The 20722-nt window shown below is 41.8% G+C and overlaps 1 protein-coding gene across 34 annotated transcripts in view; it reads left to right on the top strand.

Moving 5' to 3' along the window:
* ATXN1 (ataxin 1) overlaps nucleotides 1-20722 on the top strand; it is a 300198-nt gene that overhangs the window by 110367 nt on the left and 169109 nt on the right. The window lies entirely within an intron of this gene.

The following is a 20722-nucleotide window of genomic DNA, read 5'->3' as shown; positions in this document are numbered from 1 at the left end:
TTCTGGGTAGTCTATAATAATTCTTGCAAAGTTTGCAAAGCTCTGATCTAGTCAGATGAAAAGTGCACAGAGCATGATTAAAATATATTTTTTAATGGAATAATGAAGATTGTCCAGTTTAGTTCTACTCCAAGTAGATCCATTGACATTAATAGGCATGTAAATTAATACAGTGGTACCTCAGGTTACATGCGCTTCAGGTTACATACGCTTCAGGTTACAGACTCCGCTAACCCAGAAATATTACCTCGGGTTAAGAACTTTGCTTCAGGATGAGAACAGAAATCGTGCTACGGCGGCAGCGGGAGGCCCCATTAGCTAAAGTGGTGCTTCAGGTTAAGAACAGTTTCAGGTTAAGAACGGACCTCCAGAAAGAATTAAGTACTTAACCTGAGGTACCACTGTAATGTAGACCCAATGAAATAAATCATGTAAATATTAATTTCATTGGCTTTACTCTGCATAGAACGTACAGTGGTACTTAATTCCATTCTGGAGGTCGGTTCTTAACCTGAAGCATTACTTTAGCTAATGGGGCCTCCTGCTGCCGCTGCGCCGCCGGAACCCGATTTCTGTTCTTATCCTGAAGCAAAGTTCTTAACCTGAAGCACTATTTCTGGGTTAGCGGAGTGTGTAACCTGAAGCGTATGTAACCTGAGGTACCACTGTAGTTGGAGAGTACCCTGAGAGGAAACTTTGCTGAAATGGGACTGTGTATGTTTATGCTGAACAGACAGTAGGCACTGACAGCTTCAGCGCTGAAGCTCACCTGTCTAAGGGCAATTGATCCAGAAATCTCTTCTTTCTCACCCTCACCCCTGCTTGCTCTCTTCATTAACTGAGTGGTGCGGTGAGTACTGAACATCTTGAATTCTTTTCATGCATGAAGGGCCTGAATGGCTATATTAAGTACTTTTTGGAGTTGATTTTCTTAAGCTCAAATTCTATAGTCATTATTTACTCCGTTGTGCGTTTATGAACTAACATCTGAGTTCACAAGATCCACTACAGATGTACCTCACTCCCAGTTTGAGGGATTGATGTAGTCTCCACAACAACTTTTTCTGGTCCCTTCATGACTCCACTGATTTTAATTTGCTGGCAATTTTAAAAAAAATCTAGACAGTGCCAGGGAGGGCGGAGCCTAATGCTGTGATGGGGATGCTAAACACCCCCATCCTGGTCATGATCTGTCTGCTTGTGTGTGTGCAAGCTTGTGAGAGTGCAGGGTGTAGGGTGGCCACACCCAGTTTCGCCAAACTCAGCATTGGTATTTGACTCTCAGAGGGTTGGCCATGGGACAATGGGGTCATTTGGGACAAACAATTGTAGCCACCTCCTCCTCTACTGACTATTGTAGAACACTTGATCTACAGTGAAGGAACTTGTGCTTTTATTTATTTTAAGTCAAGTAGATCAGTAACTGACTATTATAAGCCTGCTCCCTGGGCTGCTGTATAAAGGCATAGGCATATCTTTTTCCCAATGTTGTGTAAGATTTGTGAAACCTGGACTGGAAAAATCACAGCCGATGCTATAGTTCCAAGAGTACACATGACTTCTCATTTAGAACCACTATAACATAGTCATTAGGAGTGAGGAGAGCTAGGTTCACATCCCTACTTGACTGTGGGCTAGTCACTTTCTCATCCTAACCTATGCCACTGGGTGGCTGTGAGGATAAGCAGGAGAGGAAAGAATATTGGATGGTGCTTTGAGCTTGGAGGAAAGTTGATGTAGTTGATGATGATAATTTAGGCAAATGGCTTAGTGCTTTGCTTTACACTTGTTGTTCAAAGAAGATTCTGTGTGAGATACTGGGCATTTTGGCAACGTGTAATGCCTAACAAATTATATTGTATAATTTAGTGGACTTGGTTTTGTAGCTATTGCTTTCTTTTTGTAAATATTTACCAATGCAGCTTGTTTTCATGGAGTTGTTAAATGTGTGTATGGTGAGTTAGAGAATATATATTTAAAATAGTGATTTTTTATTTTTATTTTTGCAATTGTGGGGAAGATATCAGTGCCCCCTGCTGTCTGTTGGAGAGCAGCATTTGTTGTCCTTAGCAGCAATGTTCTGTTAATGTATTTTACTTTCAATGTACAATATAGGAACCTGAAGGGGGAAGGAGGAAAACAATTTTGATTTTTTTTAAAAAAAACCTGAAAGTATCATCAGAATCAAATTCAAATTTGACCTCTGTGTAAATAGATAGTAATTAGAGGTGTGTGTTTTTTAATGAGTTTCCTGCTGAATTATAAGAATAAATATAGTACAGTGGTACCTTGGGTTAAGTACTTAATTCGTTCTGGAGGTCCGTTCTTAACCTGAAACTGTTCTTAACTTGAAGTACCACTTTAGCTAATGGGGCCTCCTGCTGCTGCTGTGCCACCGGAGCACAATTTCTGTTCTCATCCTTAAGCAAAGTTCTTAACCCGAGGTACTATTTCAAGGCTTAGTTATGGCATAGAGATAAACCCCCTAACCCTTGTTATTGTTGTTGTTGCAGTAATGAAATGTTATATTTAGTATTTCAGCAAATTAATATAACTGCCCAGCAAGAAATATCACCTAGACAGCTTATAGGCAAACAAAACAATGCTAAAAAAATTAAAATATATCACAATTAAAATCAGCAAAAAACAATGAAAGCAAAAAAGCTGGCATATTAGCTGAAGTTAATAAAAGGTGTTTGGCCACAGATCCTCCTTGAGTTTCTAATGACAGTGCTGGATCCAAAAGCCCTCCTCCCCTGCGAATCTGTGAACTGGAATATTTAGGAGAAGTGTAACTCCTTTCAGAACCGGTTGAATGCTGTTCTCTTAGAACCACCCATCAGCAGTACCACAGTCTTGTCTGGATTGATTCTCAGTTTGTTCATTTTTGTTTTTAAATAACTTTTTATTGGGTTTTATAGACAAGGATCCTAAGAATAATAAATGATACAAACATAGACGCCACTCTGCAAAGAACAATGGGGAGGCCGGCAGCGTGTGCCTTCAACCCCTGATGTTACTGAAAGCCACTGAGCGGTCCAAAAGAACCAACACATTCACACTTTGCTTGTCTCTCTCAAGGCAAAGATCATCCCACTGAGCAACCCAAGGCAGTTTCTATCCCAAGCCTGGGCCTGTGATTTGAAATTATTTCAGATAATATGCTTAATCCAGGAGTGACTGGAGTTTACCAGCCACTCATAAAGTGGATAGGCCCTTGATAACTTCAGATTCTTCATAAGGTCCGTATGAATGATCCAGTGACCTGATTATGTGAATGATATTCTGCCGTGCCCATAAATGTGTGCTGTGGAGGTCATATTAATGGATTCAAATTCTGGGAATGTATCCATGATAGAAACAGAGCTAGAAATATTAAGAATTTAGATGTAGTGGTTTCTGTTGTGGGCAGAGTGGACCTAGGGCAGGGGTCTGCAAACTTTAAGACAAAAGGAGCCACTTGGACCCGTTTCCGAAGAGAAAAAAAAATGGGAGCCGCAAACATGCGCGCCGCTGCCCTCCGATCTGACAGCGGGCGGGAAGGTGACGTCGGGGCAGTGCGTGACTAACGCACGCACTGCCCCCATGCGATGTCACAGCCAGTACAGCGCCCGCCACAGTGGGGAGTGTCGGGGCGCACAATGCGCCTACTCCCCTCGCTAGTATCCGCCCTGGAGCCGCGGCAAAGGTGTAAAAGAGCCACATGCGGCTCCGGAGCCGCAGGTTGCTGACCCCTGACCTAGGGGAAATTCTGCATGGTAACACACTGTGTTGGATTAGTTCATACAACTGAATCTAAAGCTTATTCTCAACATGCCTCTTGTAGTTTAAAATGGTGCACATCTAATCATAAACAGTATTTTATTTTCTGATTAGGAGGCTCTAGTTCTCACATGTGGCTAAGGAGAAGCCCCTCCTCTTAGAAGTGGAGTGTCCTCTGCTTCAGAGAAATAATTACTTCTCAATTCCCATTTGATAATTCCCTCTTTATTTTCTGATGAGTTACTTAATAGTGACGGGATTGTTGAGCAGACTGCCTTTAATCTGAGCTTCAGAAGCTTCTGAATGGATCTGGGGATATCATGCTATGTGTTTTTATGCTGTTTAGTCATGCCATGAGAACACTGAAACTGGTGGAAGGCAAGTAAACAGTTGATAACAGTGAATAATGCTATTAATGAGTGCCCCGTCTCTTAAATCAAAGCTGGCACTATGGATTTTGTTATCTGTTTTGCCTGTGTGTTAAGTAGGTGCCATGTAAAATTCAGTACGTAAGGATGTGAGGGCGATCTGGCTGTGACATCTGTCACCCCATTGATCTCCAGAGTTGATTCTGCTAAAAGCAGTCACAATGCTTGTACATTTTAGAAATAAAAATGGTGCAATAATTGTAGTGTTGCACCCATCTGTGTGCACATTCCCATCTCTCTTGTTTCTCTGCCCTTGAATAGTTGGAAAACTGGGATGTTTTGCAACATTTTGGTTGCTTTGTGTTAGATCATTATAAAATATTACTTACTCCAGCATTTTGTAGTTTTCAGCAGTGCTTTATCCTTTGGTCCTTACATTTCTCTCCTCATTCCTGACAGTTATAGCCAGTCAGATTCATTTCTGCTTGAGGAGTGAATCATGGTTTTCAGGGTCTCTTATTGCACGCAAGCAGAGCAGAGAGCATGAGTTCAGCATTTTTATGACTATTTGCCAAGACAGTTAAATAATAATAATCTGGTATGTTTTTGCAGTGCTTTCCTGTGAAAAAAAGTACAGATGTGGTGATTGGTTAAAAAAAGAAAGATGAGTTTTTACATTTTTCTTGATCAGAAATAGTTTGACTACTCAATACAGAAAAGAAGCATATTCTGTGAGTTGGCTTATTCCGCATTGCATCATTTGACAGATCAGAAGTGTACAGCACAGATGGAAACTGATATTTTTTTCTGAATTCTTAAGACTAACTTAGTGATCTAAACTGAAACCCAGTTAACACAAATTCCGCATAAATGGTCTGTTTTTAAGCAACCACCAACCTGGATGCATGAAACAACTTGGTGTAACCATGCTCACGGAAGCATTTATGGTGGGTAAGGGAGAAGTGCCATCAACACAAACATTATTTCTGGTGGGGGCTTTTTTATTGGCACAAGTGCTGAATGGGTATCTTGTGGCTGTGCTGCTTAGTTGTGCATGCACTCCTGGCAGGAGTTAAAAAATGAAACACAGGCAGACAGGGATGGATATGAGGCCTTTGCGATTCAAGAGCTTGTGCAAAAATGTTAACCAGATGTAGTTTACAGAAACATAATGGCTGTGCACAATAAATTTTGTGCTTTTGATAACTAAAATATTCCCCAGTATCAAAGTAAGTAGCGAGCCTTTAGTCTTTCCGAACATACAGAGCTCTGGAGTTTCTAGAACAGGGCAAGCAACTTTCTTTTGTGTGTCTCCAACTCTCTTGTGGGGTAAGCTATACTGTGCATCTTTGGTGTGTTTCAGAAAAGTGCAGGATAAGTAAATTAAAATGATTGGCTTGTATTACGTTTCCCTCCAGATAGCACTCTGTATATTAAGTTGAAGTCATGAATATGTTTTTAATAACAGAAATAGACATAGAAAAAGCACTTTTCTTATATTAAACAGAGCCAGACAATATACTCCCTTGTCAAAAATACAGCTTGTGTGGAATGTTATTTAGGAGAAAAGGAATGGGAGAGATGCAAACCAAGTGACACTTCACCAACATCTATAACAGCCAGGCATACTGGAAAGTGCTTAGAGCTTTTTAAAATAGCTTTTGCTTGCACGAGTATTCTAACTAGTAGTTTTGCATTGCATATGCTGTACCTACCAGAGCCTTATGCTCCTCATTTTTCTGAATGTGTTTTGTATATCTTTTTTAAAAAAAATAATACTCTCATAGGCAGAAGTTAAATGCAGAAGCTAGATGAATTACTGCAGGTTCACACTGGTGAGTTATAAGGAACCATGCTTGTAAAGTGAGGTGGGGTTGCTGGAATGGCAAACCTCCACTTGAGCCAAGATCTCTGCTGGGAGTCAGGGCTGTGCTGGTTTGTAGGCAAAACAAATTAACCGCTGTTATGCTTGGTGACTTGAAAATAATTTATTCTCTGATAATGCTGAGTATCTTTTCTTCTCTCTGGGCCACTAATATGGAGGATATTTCTGTTTAACTTGGCAAAACTATTCGAAGAAGGGATTGGGTGAAACATAAGGTCGTATCTTATTATCCTGTCCTCCCCTTTTCCACACTAGATATCTAATTGCTAATAACTTACTTTCCCTTGCTGATACGGACACTGTATACAGGCATATGATGAACAAAATCTGCTTTTTTCAGGGTCATTACTTTCGTAGTGTGGTGCAAGTGTGCGCGTCTGTGGCCCTGGGTTAACTGAAGGATTTGTAAAGTTGCCAGCATTTCTGCAGAACTGTAACTGCTTGCTTTCCTTAATAGCAATAAAGGAGTTCCAAGTCTGCATTTCATACGATTTGTCTTTCATTCCAGGAACCTTGCCACTCCCACTTTACTCATGGGAAAAGCTTTTTATATTTGCACGTACACATTCCTCTGAAACTTGCTGGGATTTTTAAAATGTTGCATATCCTTCCAGACTTTTTCTTTTCTTTTCTTTCTGTTCCAGTTTTCTTTTTGTTCCACTTCTTTGGCTGCAAAGTACAGCGTGTCTTTTACAGTATGGGTGTTTTTTTAAACAACAGCAGCCACAACAACAACAACATGCATTCTGTCTCAGTACTACATCAGCGAGTCATGCGTTTAATCCACTAGCAATTTGGAAGTTCGAAACCTAATTGGTTAAAACTTAGCTGGTGGATGGGAAGCAACTCATGGTGGCCAAGTGTTCTGAGCAGTGGCTCTTATTCCAGAAGCAGCAACAATAGGCTCTCCTATGAAAAAACATGGACCATGAATAGTACATCTATAGTATGGATGTTGAAAGAGGCAGAGGCAGCAGTAGTTTGTGGTACTCCCTGTGTAACAGGGGTGGAGAACTGGATCCAGCCTATGGCCCAGGTCCTTATCTCCCCCTCATGGCCAACTTTGACAGGTGGACTTAGTATTATGATGCCAGGTGATGGAACATGAGATGATTCACACTTGTTATTCAAAGTGCAAAGTTATTCATGAGTGCTTAAAGCAGCCCCCTTTGAAGACCTGCTACCAGAGCCAATAATCTGATTGGTTCTAGGAATGCATCTTCAGAGAGGTTCCCTGGGACCACTGACCAGCTGATTGACAGCCCTTTTGAAGGGGGGAAATGTTCCTAAAACCAGAGCATTTTCTTCTCAGAGTAAGCAGGTTGCATTTAACGTACTCCATCCAGTTGAATACAAATTTCTTTCTCCAGCCCCCTTGGCTGCACTAGAGAACCTTGAAAACGCTCCAATGTTGCCATTCCCAGCTGATTGTTGGTATTTTGGCTGTTCTGGGCTCTCTTCACACCCTGACAACCAGCTGCTTGTGGGGAGAGGAGTGGAACCAGGTAGCAGAAACATCTGGAAGCTGCAGGTATCCTAGTTGCTTCTCTCTGATGTTTTCCAGACTGAGGGTGTATAGGCATTAGAGCTATGTGACAGACAGAGGCGTAGGATTGGTTCTCCTGGATCATGTGACTGCCAAACTCAGAGGGGTTATTCTGGTAAGTGGTGCTTTCTCTGATGTGAAATCTCTTCTCTTGGTCCAGCTGCCACTTTTCCCTGCCCCAAAACGGTCCGATGGGCATAATTAGGCCCATGGACCAGAGGTTTTCTCCATCGCTGCTGACAGGGAGGGCATTGGACCTTAGTGTAGTCATTGCCAGGCCTTAGGGCAATCACTGGCTCTTAGCTTAACCTACCTCACTGGGTGGTTGTTAGGCTTAACATCAGAAGGGGGAGCCAAGCATGCACATCACCTTGAACTTCTTGGAGGAAATGTGGAATATTAATGCCAAAATCAAAAACAGAGAAAAATTGGTTGCTATTTTAACATGTGCAGTTGGGCTACAGTTAGCACCAAGGACATGAAGCATCTGAGCACTTGCTGAATTACATCCCAGTGGCTAAATAGGCTTCAGATAACTGAAGCAGAGAATGTATGCATGGGATGGGGGAGTCCATAACTCACATGTTGCACAGTGGAGGAACATGGCAGAATACAGTGAGGCTCGACAGTTCAGGGAATTCAACAGACAGCAGAAAGACCTGGAAGCAGCAAGAATCAGCCTTGTGATTTCCAAACTCAGGCTTGTTGCTTTTTCTGGTTGGTGGCATTTTTGCCTGGTCTGAAATGCTCTATAGTGTCCTAATGGTTCATGGTATAGGACAATGCTGGATTGCATCTTCTTGCCTGTTTAGCGTTCGCTTTTCCATTAAAACCAAAATGCACAAAAACAGAGGAGTTAACAAAAATGCTTTTTCAGGGAAATTATTAATTGATTTCAGTAAGACTTGTTTGCAAATTCTGCATTTAAAAGCCCAGGATAACGTGATGCAGAAGCTGGAGTCTTTGTGCTAAAGCTGAGCAACTTCAGTTCAACCACTGGCAGCTTGCAGTAAGGTCACTCTTGTGTGGCCTTAGTTTCCCTTCAGTAAAATGGAAAATAGTTTTCTAGTTCTCAGGGTCATGGCGAGGGTAAGAAGGGAAGAAATGATGTAAAGAGTTTTGCACTTGTAAATTGCACCTGTCAAAATAGCAAGGATTTCTCATACATTTAAAAAGTCATTCTCAAAATTGGTTGCCGCAATTACTTCACACAATTACTACAAGATAGAAATTACTGGAGGAAAAGATCCTTTCCCAGTTTGTTTGCATTCTGCATTTGATAGCACTTTGTTTTGGTTTCACTTATTGCCTGTATTATACATTTTCTCTGGGGAGGAAGAAATAAGACCTTGGCCCGGCCAATGGGTGTAATGCTGGAAAATACTTAAGGTTTTTAAAAAACATTATTAGTTACCATATCACTAGAGTCTCTCTTAAAGCCAGTGTCCTTTTAATCTGCAAACAGGCTTTATTGCGTCTTCAAAATAATGAAAAATTGAGCAAAGTTTTTGAAGATGGGCATCTGGCTAAAGCGTCTGTATTTCCATCTGCGAGTGGTTAGCAAAGTGTTTATGATATTTAAATAGCACAAGCCTTTTCTCACTTTTGTATTTTATTCTGGTGACCTGTTTCCTTGACAAATGGTCTTTTTCAGTAGTTTTGTCCCAGGTATTATGAAAATGTTTGGAAGATGTTTGTTACATAATTGAGAGCTGGAAGAGACATTAACTCCCTGACAGAAGCAAGAATACTCCCCAAAGCCTGTACCCTTGTCAAAAGACTATGGTTCATATCCTTGTTGTTGCATCCATCCATCTCTCTCTCTCTCCCCCTCCAATGGAGTTCACCTCTGGTGGTTAAGTCAAGCCTCTGTGTTGGCAGAATCAAAATGACCTCCATGAGTCGCAAGCCTGGGCAGGGTGCATGGAGGTCTTGGTCTGCCCAGACGACAAGACCCCCCCACCCTTCCCAGCTTCGGTGATGTCCAAAGGAAAGCATAGCCACGATTTGCAGCTTCACATGGCATTGGGGGACGAACAGCAGACTTTACCCTGCACACTCCGACTTACATGGGTGGAGCCTGGAAAGCAGATCTGAGTGAGGACTTCTGCTCAGGTCTGCTCCTAGGATTTATTAAGGGGCCCAGACATGCTAACCCTCACTCACAGGACCAGTCAGGTCCAACCAACTGATGGATTGGCCATAGTCCATGACTTGCTTGTTTTTGCCTACCTCATAGCAAAATTGTAATGCTGCATTTATCCTATGTCACAGCTTTGTAAGGGCAGAAGGGGCACTGGACTAGATCAATAGAAGGGATGGAGCAGAAAGACACCCGGCCCCATCTCAAGGGGAGTTCTCTTTATGGGAACATGGAGGACGGTGCTCTCTGACCAGAAGGCCAGCTTGGGGGCTGATGGGCCATAGTGCCCCCTACCATGTTGTCTCTAAGGGTTCCCCTGAAAATAGTTCATGCCATAGTGGACCCTAAACATTAGACATTCCCCTTTTGGTATGACGGTGTATCAACCAGCGCTTGGGCTGCTTGGTCATTGGATCCATGTCCTGTGGTTTTGCCAAACTTGTTTCTCTTTAATCAGTCAATCAAACTGCGGCCTTATTCCATCCCAGATATGTCTCATGTTTGTCTTGTTCTGCTTCCCACCCCTGCGTTCACTGTGTGCATGCCTGCAAGCGCACCCAAGATCTGTCTGCTGTCCTCTTACCATTTTTGTTGCCTTCCAGGACTGTCCTCTCTCCCCATCCCCCCAATTTTTTTTATTCGCCTTGAAGTGTGGTGACCCAAGTTGGACACCATTCCTCATAGTAAATAAATGGGAAGGAATTCCTAAGTGGTAGCAGTCAGAAGACTAGCAAAGAACAGGTCTGTCATAGTGCTTTTCTTTTCTTTCCGACCTAGGAAATGCAGTAGAAAGCAGTAGAAGGAGCCACAGGCAGGGGTGCTTTGCTACTTGTGGTCTATGTTGCATGCAGATGTGCTTCCTTACTGCAAAGCAGCATCAGGTCAGCCTAACCCCGTAGGGAAACAGTGTACGGGATGTGCTTAAACATTTCCCTTTCAGCTGCCTCCTCAATTTTAGGTCTCCCAAACTGCTTTTTCCCATCTAGAGTGTCCCAGTTGCGTGTTTACTTTGCAAACACACATCTAGAAGAACATTATGAGGGGGGGGAAAGTCCACCCTTTTTTCAATCTGTTACAAATTGCCTCTGACCATTGGGATTTGAATACACACAAGTGCTTTTTCCTGTTTGACTCTCAGTAGCTTGGTTAGGGGCAGCTGCAGTTATTTGCAATAGGCAAGCTGCTGACTTAAACCCATGCCTTCCATTTCTCCAGGTGTTTAGGGTGCTGGCATAGGTCTTGCTTGTATCCAAGGAGGCTGTCTGCTTTTGCAGCGGGGGCAACCTGTTCTTCCCCCAGCAGCCCTCTGCAGGCCCTCCTAGTCTGTTCCAGGACACTGGAGGATCATTTGGAGCAGATTTTGCAGGTACACTGGGTGAAGACAATGAAGACAATGAAGTCCCGCCACATGAGCCAGGGCAGCCCATCAATAAGGCACAGTGAAACCATTTGCCACTGGTGGCAGATCTGACCGCTGCCATTGTGCCGCTGCCATTGTGCTTCTCCCATGATGCCGCCACTGTGCCCTCACTGCTGTTGCTGTGCTGTGGGCACAGCCACAGGCAATGTTGCGGTGGTGGGGCTGGTGGCAACATTGGGGCAGGTGGGGGCTCAGATCTGCCCGATGTGGGTGCGGGGGCAGCATCAGGGCAGTTTCCCAACAGCAGCCCTGACATGAGCAATGTTGCATTCCTTACATCAAATTTTAATTTTTATTTCTCTGCTCCGCCTCCCCCTCCCCAGTCTAAATACTATTTTAGGGCCACTTCTGTTCCTTTGGTTTGTTTGTTTCAGATATAAACTCCCTTCTGACTACTTGTCTATATAGGTTTTACAAGCATAAGGTTCTCTATGCAAAAGGAAATGTATGTCTACGAAACATGTAAGTGCACTGTATATGCATGTTAGCTTATTTGTTCAAATATGTAGTCAGGTCATAGACAGAAGTGAAACAAAGGCCTGGGTTGTTATATATCACCACCTGACCAGCAGTATTGTTCGAGATAGTGCAGCATATTCTGGGATAGTACCTTAAAATATTATTTCACATTACATGCAAGTTCACTACCCGTGAAAAGAATACTGCTGAACTCATGAAGGCATTTTGTTACGCTTGTTTGTAGAGGAAGAGACATGATATGTGAGGAGTGGTCTTTTAAGATTTTGATCTGATATTTATGCAGGGATAGAAGAGATTAAACTTGACAAGACAATTATTTCTGTGAAAGGAAATGTACTCTGCTACAATGTATTTCAGTTAATTGACTGTGATTTTATGTAAACTGTGCTATTTTTACTGTTGTTAGCTGCTCTGAGGCCGGCTTTGGCTGGGGAGGGCGGGATATAAATAATTTATTATTATTATTATTGTTATTACTACTTTGGTTATTATGTCTCATTGATTACATAAACGTATACTCTGCTTTTCCCCTCAAAAAAGAGTTGCTTGAATCAACAGAAATATACAGTGTCCAAACCAAGGGAAGTAATAATACTGCTATATTCTGCCTTGGTTAGACCACACCTGGAGTACTGTGTCCAGTTCTAGGCACCACAGTTTAAGAAAGAAATTGACAAGCTGAATTGTGTGCAGAGGAGGGCGACCAAGTCTTATCAGGAACTGTTGAGGGCGTTGGGTATGTTGAGCCTGAAGAAGAGGAGAGTGAGAGGAGATGCAATAGCCACCTTCAAATATCTAAAGGGCTGTCACATGGAAGACAGTGTGATTTTGTTTCTCCTGCTCTGGAGCTATGGCTTCAAGTTTCAAGAAAGGAGATTCCAACTAAACATCAGAAAGAACTTTCTGATAGTAAGAGCTGTTGGACAGTGGAACGGCCTCCCTTGGGAGGTGGTGGATTCTACTTCCTGGGAGGTTTTTAAGCAGAGGTTAGATGGCCAGCTGTCATGGATGCTTTAGTTGAGATTTCTGCATTTCAGGGGGTTGGACTAGATGACCCTCGGGGTGCCTTCCAACTGTTCAATTCTGTGATGCTAGGGTGCAAAATACAAAACAGACATTAAAATGTGGTCCATTGTCAAAACACATTTACCAGACTACAGCAGAATACAGAGAGCCGAAACTCCATTTGTGTATTTTTGATTCATCGCATACTATTTATGCTGCTGTATTGAAAGCTTACATAGATTTGTAGGAGAAAGCAAGCTCTCAGCTATACAATCACAGCACGTTACTATTAAGACACCCACATGTAATAAAAATAACAGCTCTAACTAAGCATGAGAACTTAATTTAAAAGGACTACATAGATAACCATATCTGTTGTGTACCATCTTAGTAAAATGTTAAAATTGAGTATGGGTTTTTTGGGGGGGGAAATAATAATAATGAAGCAATTGCAACAAATAACTGCTTTTCCATAAAACATACAGGGATCTGGTGGTTAAAATGGCTATCAAATGTAGTGTGAATATGAAACAAATATATCACCTTAAGCACTCTAAATGCAACTGATATCCCAGTATGAATAGCACTCTATGAAAAGAATAAATATGTCTTGAAGCTGGGAACTAGAATAAACTGTTTCAAGGTGAAAGAGGAGCAGTATTATAAGGGTACACACAAAATAAATTTTATACAGATGTTTTAAGAGCTGCTTTTTTCCAGTCAGAGTTGTTGAAATTGCAAGTCAGGAGCAATATTACTGCTTCACTGAAAATTGTTCCAAATACTTTAGATAGCACAGGAAATATGTTCTCACATACTTAAATATTAATACTAATACCAAAACCTTTTGACCACAAAGAAATGCTGGAGCAAGATTTGGAAAGGAGACCTTTTTGATTAGGTGAAATAGTATCATTTTATGACAGAGTTGTCTGTATTTTTGATCATTTTGTCACTTGAAGAAACTACAAAATATATAGTGAAACCATGAATTTGTTTTTGCCTCCTGCACCCTCAACTGGGTATGCTTCTTTTGAAAAACGATAAATAAGCAGTAATTACCCCAACCAGTATTTTTCATTTGCTGTTATCTTTAGCTTGCCACAAAGAGGTTTGTAGACTTTTCAAATACAGTGGTGCCCCGCAGGACGAATGCCTCGCAAGACGAAAAACTCGCTAAACGAAAGGGTTTTTCGGTTTTGCTAGACGAATTTCCCTATGGGCTTGCTTTGCAAGACGAAAACGTCTTGCGCCTTTTTCTTAAAGCCGCTTGAAGAGGCGCAGTTGCGACGGACCGTGCTTCGCAAGACGAAAAACATCGCAAGACGAAAAGACTCGCGGAACGAATTATTTTTGTCTTGCGAGGCACCACTGTACCGTTTTTGAGATGGGTGTGGTTAAAAGATGCCTTCCCCGAAGATGCTTCTCTGGTTGCATTTCTCTAATGTTTTTCTTTGGGCAATGATAATTGAAGAAGGGAAGGAGTGACAAGTACTTTCTTCCCTTCTATAATTTATTATTTCCTTTGCAGAATTACATGCTGCACTAAAAACAAAAATCAGAAACATTGTACAATACAATTTCCTCAGTGTAGTTTTAAAAAAGACGGGGAGGTTTTTTGCTGCTTGGCAGCCAGCTGAAAGCTTGCTTTGGGGTGGTTTTCCTGAAATCTGGGTGCCTGTAGCCTCCAGTCATAATAATGGCATGACTATTGCCACAGCCAATCAGGAAAGGGGAGGGGAAACATGAGGAGATGGCTGGAAACATTGTGTGGCATTTAACTATGTTTTACTGAGTAACTCCGTTGAAACAAATGGAACTAACTTGGTCATTTTCATTACTCTTAATGGATCTACTCTGGTTAAAATTTGGTTGAATATCTCTAACTATTTTGTTAGCTTTAAGCATTTGCGTGGACAGGCGGAATCCCCAAATCCCGAGCGGTCCCCCCGTCATGTGGAATAATGACTCAAGACAATGTGCTATGGGATTGAATTGGCCACAACTTTATTAAATTTCAAATGTGGGTAGACCTTGGCTCAGGCATTGGGCGTTCTCCCTCCCCAGTCCCCAGCCGGGGACCTAGGGAGCATCAGGTTTATCCAGTTTGGGGGGGATGGGCCGGCTCTGGAGAACATATGTTCAAGCAGAGATAGCCGCCCCCGTTACGCCGCCGCCGCAGGGGAGAGCAATGACGACTTTTCGGCGTACGGTCAAAGCCTCCCTTCAGAAACCCCTTTAACAGGGAACTCTGGTATTCTTGGCAACCCTTCCCCCAGGTGGGATTGGACAACTGACTGGGGTAGGCGGAGACCTCCAGGTATCCCACCTGAGGGAAGGCAAACCCAAGCCTATGCTGATGGAGCCGCTCCAGATCCAGGGGCTGCGCACGTCCACGCAAAGGGCGCCCCCCGTTTTATGCGGGGAGCGGTCATTGCCACATGACATACACCTGGAAAACTGTCTGTGGACAAACGTCAGCCTAGAGCGAGATGAGCTCCGCACCCCATAGTCGCCTTTGACTGGACTTAACCATCCAGGGTTCCTTTACCTTTTATCTTTAGTTTCTCTCATCATAACACTCAGCCAGATGATGAGTTGCTATAATTCTAATAGCAAAATTTGCTATTTCCTTTGCAAAATTTGCAATGTACTTCCCAACCAGAATAACTTCACAAATGGTTGCGTTTCCTGGCCTATTAAAATATTTTAGGAAATTTTAATTCTTGAGGCTATTACGTCCCAGTCATTGAGAGGCATGCTGACAGAATTTCTACTGGACAAAGCTTTCATTATTGTCTTAAAAGTAGAAGATATGAATTGCTACTATAGATGTGAGTCAGAGGTAAGAGTCTAATTAGTTAGCATTTACTAATAGTAGCTATGCCTCTGTGGACTTCAGTGCACTAACAAGGCCATAGTCAAAAAGTAGCAACTGCTAGCTTGGATTAGATAATTCATAGACACAGATTAAAAAACCATAAGGAGACCATTATGATGTCTGAGCCTGGCATTGTAACAGCATAATGCAGGATATAGAACTTGGTAGTTACTCCTATATTGTCCTTGTAATTTCCAGTTGAGGTAAAATATATGTTCCAGTACTTGATTTGGAGATCCTGAATTACTGATAATCCCTTGCCACTGTAGTCTAGGTAGATTGTTCTCCTGGCTAATTATTTTTTAGCATGAGTAATGAGCTCATGGTCTCACAGAAAAATCCCATCATACTAAAAAAAAACAACACCTTAGAAGCTGGCATATTTAATAGAGTTTGTCTCTATCATTATAGAATGTTACAGCCTTTGCTGGCTGAATGAAATTCATTCTCAAACTTACGCAGCATTGTGTGAACTCAGTGGGAGCAGGCACAGGGTTCCGTATTCATGGAACAGAAAATCAGTCTTACGCAAAAGTGATCAAATTAAGAAAGAAAGCGAACAGGGCTTGTGACGGTTGGTAGCTGTAATGAATTAAAAATGGCTCTAGGTGTTTAATTTGGAGCTCACTGACACGGGTTGTCATGGTGGTTCCAAAATGTGGCGCAGCCAAAATGCTGTAAATTTTAGAGTGCTACTTCAAAAGTTTTAAGTTCTGCTATTTTCTGTGTTTGTTAATGAATGTGTTGCAGGTCCTTCCCATGTATATATCTCTTTCTGTGTGTGTTATTCTTTGTTTGCAAATCTATGGTATTTTCCTAGCATTTGCTTCCCCCATCTGTGTCTATTTTTAAAATTTACAATTCAATCTTGTAGTATAGAAGACTTTCATATTCCCAATCTGTTTCTTCCCCACCCCAAGGGCTGCTTCTGTGAAAGCATTTTTTCCTGAATGCCCACATCTGATGGCTTACACAATGGAATTAAGTAAAGAATTGGGGCCTAATAGATTTTGCTTTTGTGGGGAGTGGGAGTTTACTGCTCCAGGCAGCAGATTTTCACCGTTCGCAATACAGCTTTGTCCTGTCTGCTCAGAACTTTAAAGAACATGAAGTAAGAGCTTTTTCAGTGGTTACATCTATTCTGATACACGGAACAAGGTTTTTTCACATCATGATGAGAATTCGCTGTAAAAAATGTGTAATCCTAGCTAAGTAACTTCTGGATGGTTATATTGTCTTCTATATCCCAAGGTAAACAACACGATCAGTAACTTTCTAGCTAGTTATAGGGACGATTTATAAATGCAGCGTGCTCTATGCCTTGTGCATTGCAAAGTAGTATCATTTTTCTTAACAGTATGTATTGAGGTCAAATTGGTGAAAAACAGGAGTGGTTAAATGTTAGCTGAGCTGTGTGAATGTTAACGGAACTAAAGTAATACTGAAACTATTGTGGGAGTAAAATGGTGGTGGCTTGGCAGATAACAAGAGAGCAGAAAACATTTTATTGGGCTATAAATGTATTTTAAAAAAGTGTTTGCAACATTGAATGAAAAGTAATCGTAGCATAATGTTGCTCAAGCTGAATTTTCAGTTTGCCCCAATCCTGCTTGCATTTGTAACTTCAGTAAAATGATAGTTCTTTATCTCTGAATGTTATCTCTGAATGTGATTAAAAGTATCTTCATACTCTTATGACATTTTGTATAGTTTTGAAAGCATTTTGCATATATGTAGTAACTGAATTTTGTATTTATTATGCAGTCATGTATCACATCTCTTAAAGTCACTGAAGTATTGTGCTAGCATTATTTACAGGTTTTTTTTAAAGCACTTGTTTTTCTGGATATTTGCTTTTATGTAAAAGTTTATGTTAAAATTTGCAATGGCTTCCTGGCTCTTAGAACACTGCTATTTTTTTCCTCTAGTTAGATAAAATTGTTCAACTTTCCTAAACAAACAGCTCCTTCTACTTCAGAGATGAACCCAAAATGCTATCGAACCATTTTTGAGGAAGTTTATATCAGAATTTTTACGTAATTCATAGGAAGTAGCCAAGTATATTAAATTGAAACTATTTACTGTTGATTTTGTGTGAATGTTCCAACATACAGTGGTACCTTGGGTTACAGACATTTCAGGTTACAGACGCTTCAGGTTACAGACTCCGCTAACCCAGAAATAGTACCTCGGGTTAAGAACTTTGCTTCAGGATGAGAACAGAAATTGTGCGGCGGTGGCGCAGCAGCAGCGGGAGGCCCCATTAGCTAAAGTGGTGTCTCAAGTTAAGAACAGTTTCAGGTTAAGAACGGACCTCCGGAATGAATTGAGTTCTTAACCCGAGGTACCACTGTATAGCCAGATCATAATCTGCCATATTGTGACTTTAATGACTGAGAGAATAAATACACCTTAGGCCGCAATAAATCAAACAGTGCATTGTTGCTGGATCTCATGGGCTGAAACTGAGTGTCATACATCACAAAAATCAGCAAGGATGTTAGGGATTCCTAGGGCTTGTATTATATAAAATCAATGATTATAAGGTGTCAGAACAGATGCATCAGTAAACAAATGACATCCAGCTCTTTTTTACATATGATCCAGGTCCTGCAGACTCAGTGCTTACTCCCTTTCTGGTCATGGTGAGGGGTTTAATGTAGGTGACTCACTTTCATAAGTGATGAGTTGGAACAATGGCTTGCAGAGAAGTCTGGCCTGCTGTGAGGTCATCAGATATTTTTCTGTAGCTCTGGAACTCCTCTTCCACTTAAAGCTTAAGGGTAAAGGGACCCCTGACCATTAGGTCCAGTCGTGGCCGACTCTGGGGTTGCGGCGCTCATCTCACTTTATTGGCTGAGGGAGCCGGTGTACAGCTTCCGGGTCATGTGGCCAGCATGACTAAGCCGCTTCTGGCGAACCAGAGCAGCACACAGAAACGCCGTTTACCTTCCTGCCAGAGCGGTACCTATTTATCTACTTGCACTTTGAGGTGCTTTTGAACTGCTAGGTTGGCAGGAGCAGGGACCAAGCAACGGGAGCTCACGCCGTCATGGGGATTCAAACCGCCAACCTTCTGATCGGCAAGTCCTAGGCTCTGTGATTTAACCCACAGCGCCACCCACGTCCCTCCACATATGGCTTGCCACAGACCAAGTCTGAGGGTCTTCTGGAAATGCTGCAAGACCTTCTGTTCTTTAGCAAAGATGTTGATGGCTGGGAATAAGTGAACGATTTCAACAGTGGGTGGGATCCAACTCATGAGTCCCTCCAGTGGAAGCGCACACAAGGACATATGCTGGCGCAACAGGGCTTTCCTCTATCTTCCGCCCCACACGCAAGAAATGGGTTTTTGGGAGGTTGGGAGAACTCCAGGGTCAGCATGTGGGGGAAGGAGAGAGAAAGAGCATTGAATTCCTCCCAGGATATTTAAAATATGCTTACCAGCTTAGGCTGGTGAGCTAGCCACCACCCTATATAGAAGCAGTTGGCCTTGCCTCTGCTATTCATGCCCTGGCTACACCCAGACAAGATTAGTGTAACACACTTTTTGTGGGGACTGCCCCTAAAGATGTTCAGAAGCATCAGTTGGTACAAGATAAGGCAGCCAAGATGCTTATGGTGGTCAAGTGTTGGAAATGCATTACATTGATTTTACATTGCTGCATTGGTTATCTATTTGCTTCTGGCCTCAATTTAAAACCATTCAGAAGCAGGTTACTTCAAGAGCCACCTATACCTGTAAGGACCTGCCCAGGCCTTAAAATCATCCACAGAGGCCCTTCTTGCAGTCCTCACAATTAAGATTGGTCTTGTTTGAAACAAAAGAAATAGGCTTTTCAGTGCTGATCCTATATCTATATCCTATATCTATGGAACTCCCTCTTAAGGGAGGTACATGTGACTCCTTCTCTGTTTGCTTTTGCTTTTCATTTTAGTCTGGTGTGAAATAGGGACGATTTTATGCTGCTGTTTTTGATTTAAATAATTGTTAAATGCAGGTGTTAAAATGTTTTTATGACTTCTTGTAAGCTGCCATGGGGTAACTTTTGTTTTGAAAGTTAGCATATAAATCCTTAAAATATATACTATATAGATCAAGACAGCCCATTTTTAAGTATGTTTACTGTTTCTTGCTCTCTGTTTTTATGATTCCATATGTGATTGGTTGCATATAAATAATGCATATGAATAAATGAAATATGTATCATTGTAGCTGAATATGCTAAAATGAGTTCTGAATGCATGTGACACAGCTTTATGCAGGCAAAATGAGTGAAATAGCTGGGTGATTTCCTTCCTCCCGCCTCTGTGGAACAAAAAAAAATTCAACATTTTGTAGAGATGCAAATTGAAACACATGACAGTACCTATACAGTATATAAACATAGTGCTTGAAAAGAGCTACAAAGCTGTTCTTTCGTAATAGAATCCAACGTGTTTACTAGTTTTTGAAAATGTGTGCACATCAAATAAATCTCCAGTATTTGGGCCAGAGTGTACCAGCATTATGCAAAGGGAAGATTAACAGCACTCAGTATAAAGCTATGATCCACTTTCCTCTTGATTCCCAGACACTATCAACCAAATCAACAAAGAACTAAACTAGTGAAGAGGTCATGTTCTTTCCTTCATTTGCATCATTATAAGGGGAAAGTCTGGCATAATAGAAAATCTCACTGAATCGAGTGAATTACCTCTCAGTCATGATAGCACGTGTAGGAAGATTATAATGGGAATAAAAACAGCCAGGATAGCAAGTGTGCCTCAATACAATGAAAGACAACACCAGACATTCTGCAGCTAGTAGTTCTCTTCTAGGTCTTCTGGTCATTTCAGTCTGTGCGCTCAAGTCTCTGATAACCCTTTTCTCTAAAGGGCCCAGTTACCCTTAAGGACAGTCCTGTGTGCATGGCCTCAAATGATGTTAATTGGGACATCGTCACTTTTTCTCCTGTATCCAAGGAGAGAGGTTATTGGTATTTGTCATTCTGTACATCCTCCCATTGGATGGGAATAGGATCAGTTGCCCCCAGTACTTAATATGAATTCCTGGGTTCAAGAAAGAAATTCAGCACAACAGTTGCCTCTCTCTATCTTCTGGCACGAAGGCCGGAAGGCAAGGAGGGAAGTGTGGCAGGAGAGGCAACAGCAAGGAGTGTCAGGGGCAGGGCATGTCTCAGGTGTGGGAGACTTGAACACAAGCAGAGACTGCCTTGTGTTTTGTATTGT

This window comes from Podarcis liolepis, assembly GCF_965112155.1.
Source record: "Podarcis liolepis genome assembly, chromosome: 8".
NCBI classification, from domain to species: Eukaryota; Metazoa; Chordata; class Lepidosauria; order Squamata; family Lacertidae; genus Podarcis; species Podarcis liolepis.
This window is presented reverse-complemented; position numbering and strand designations above follow the sequence as displayed.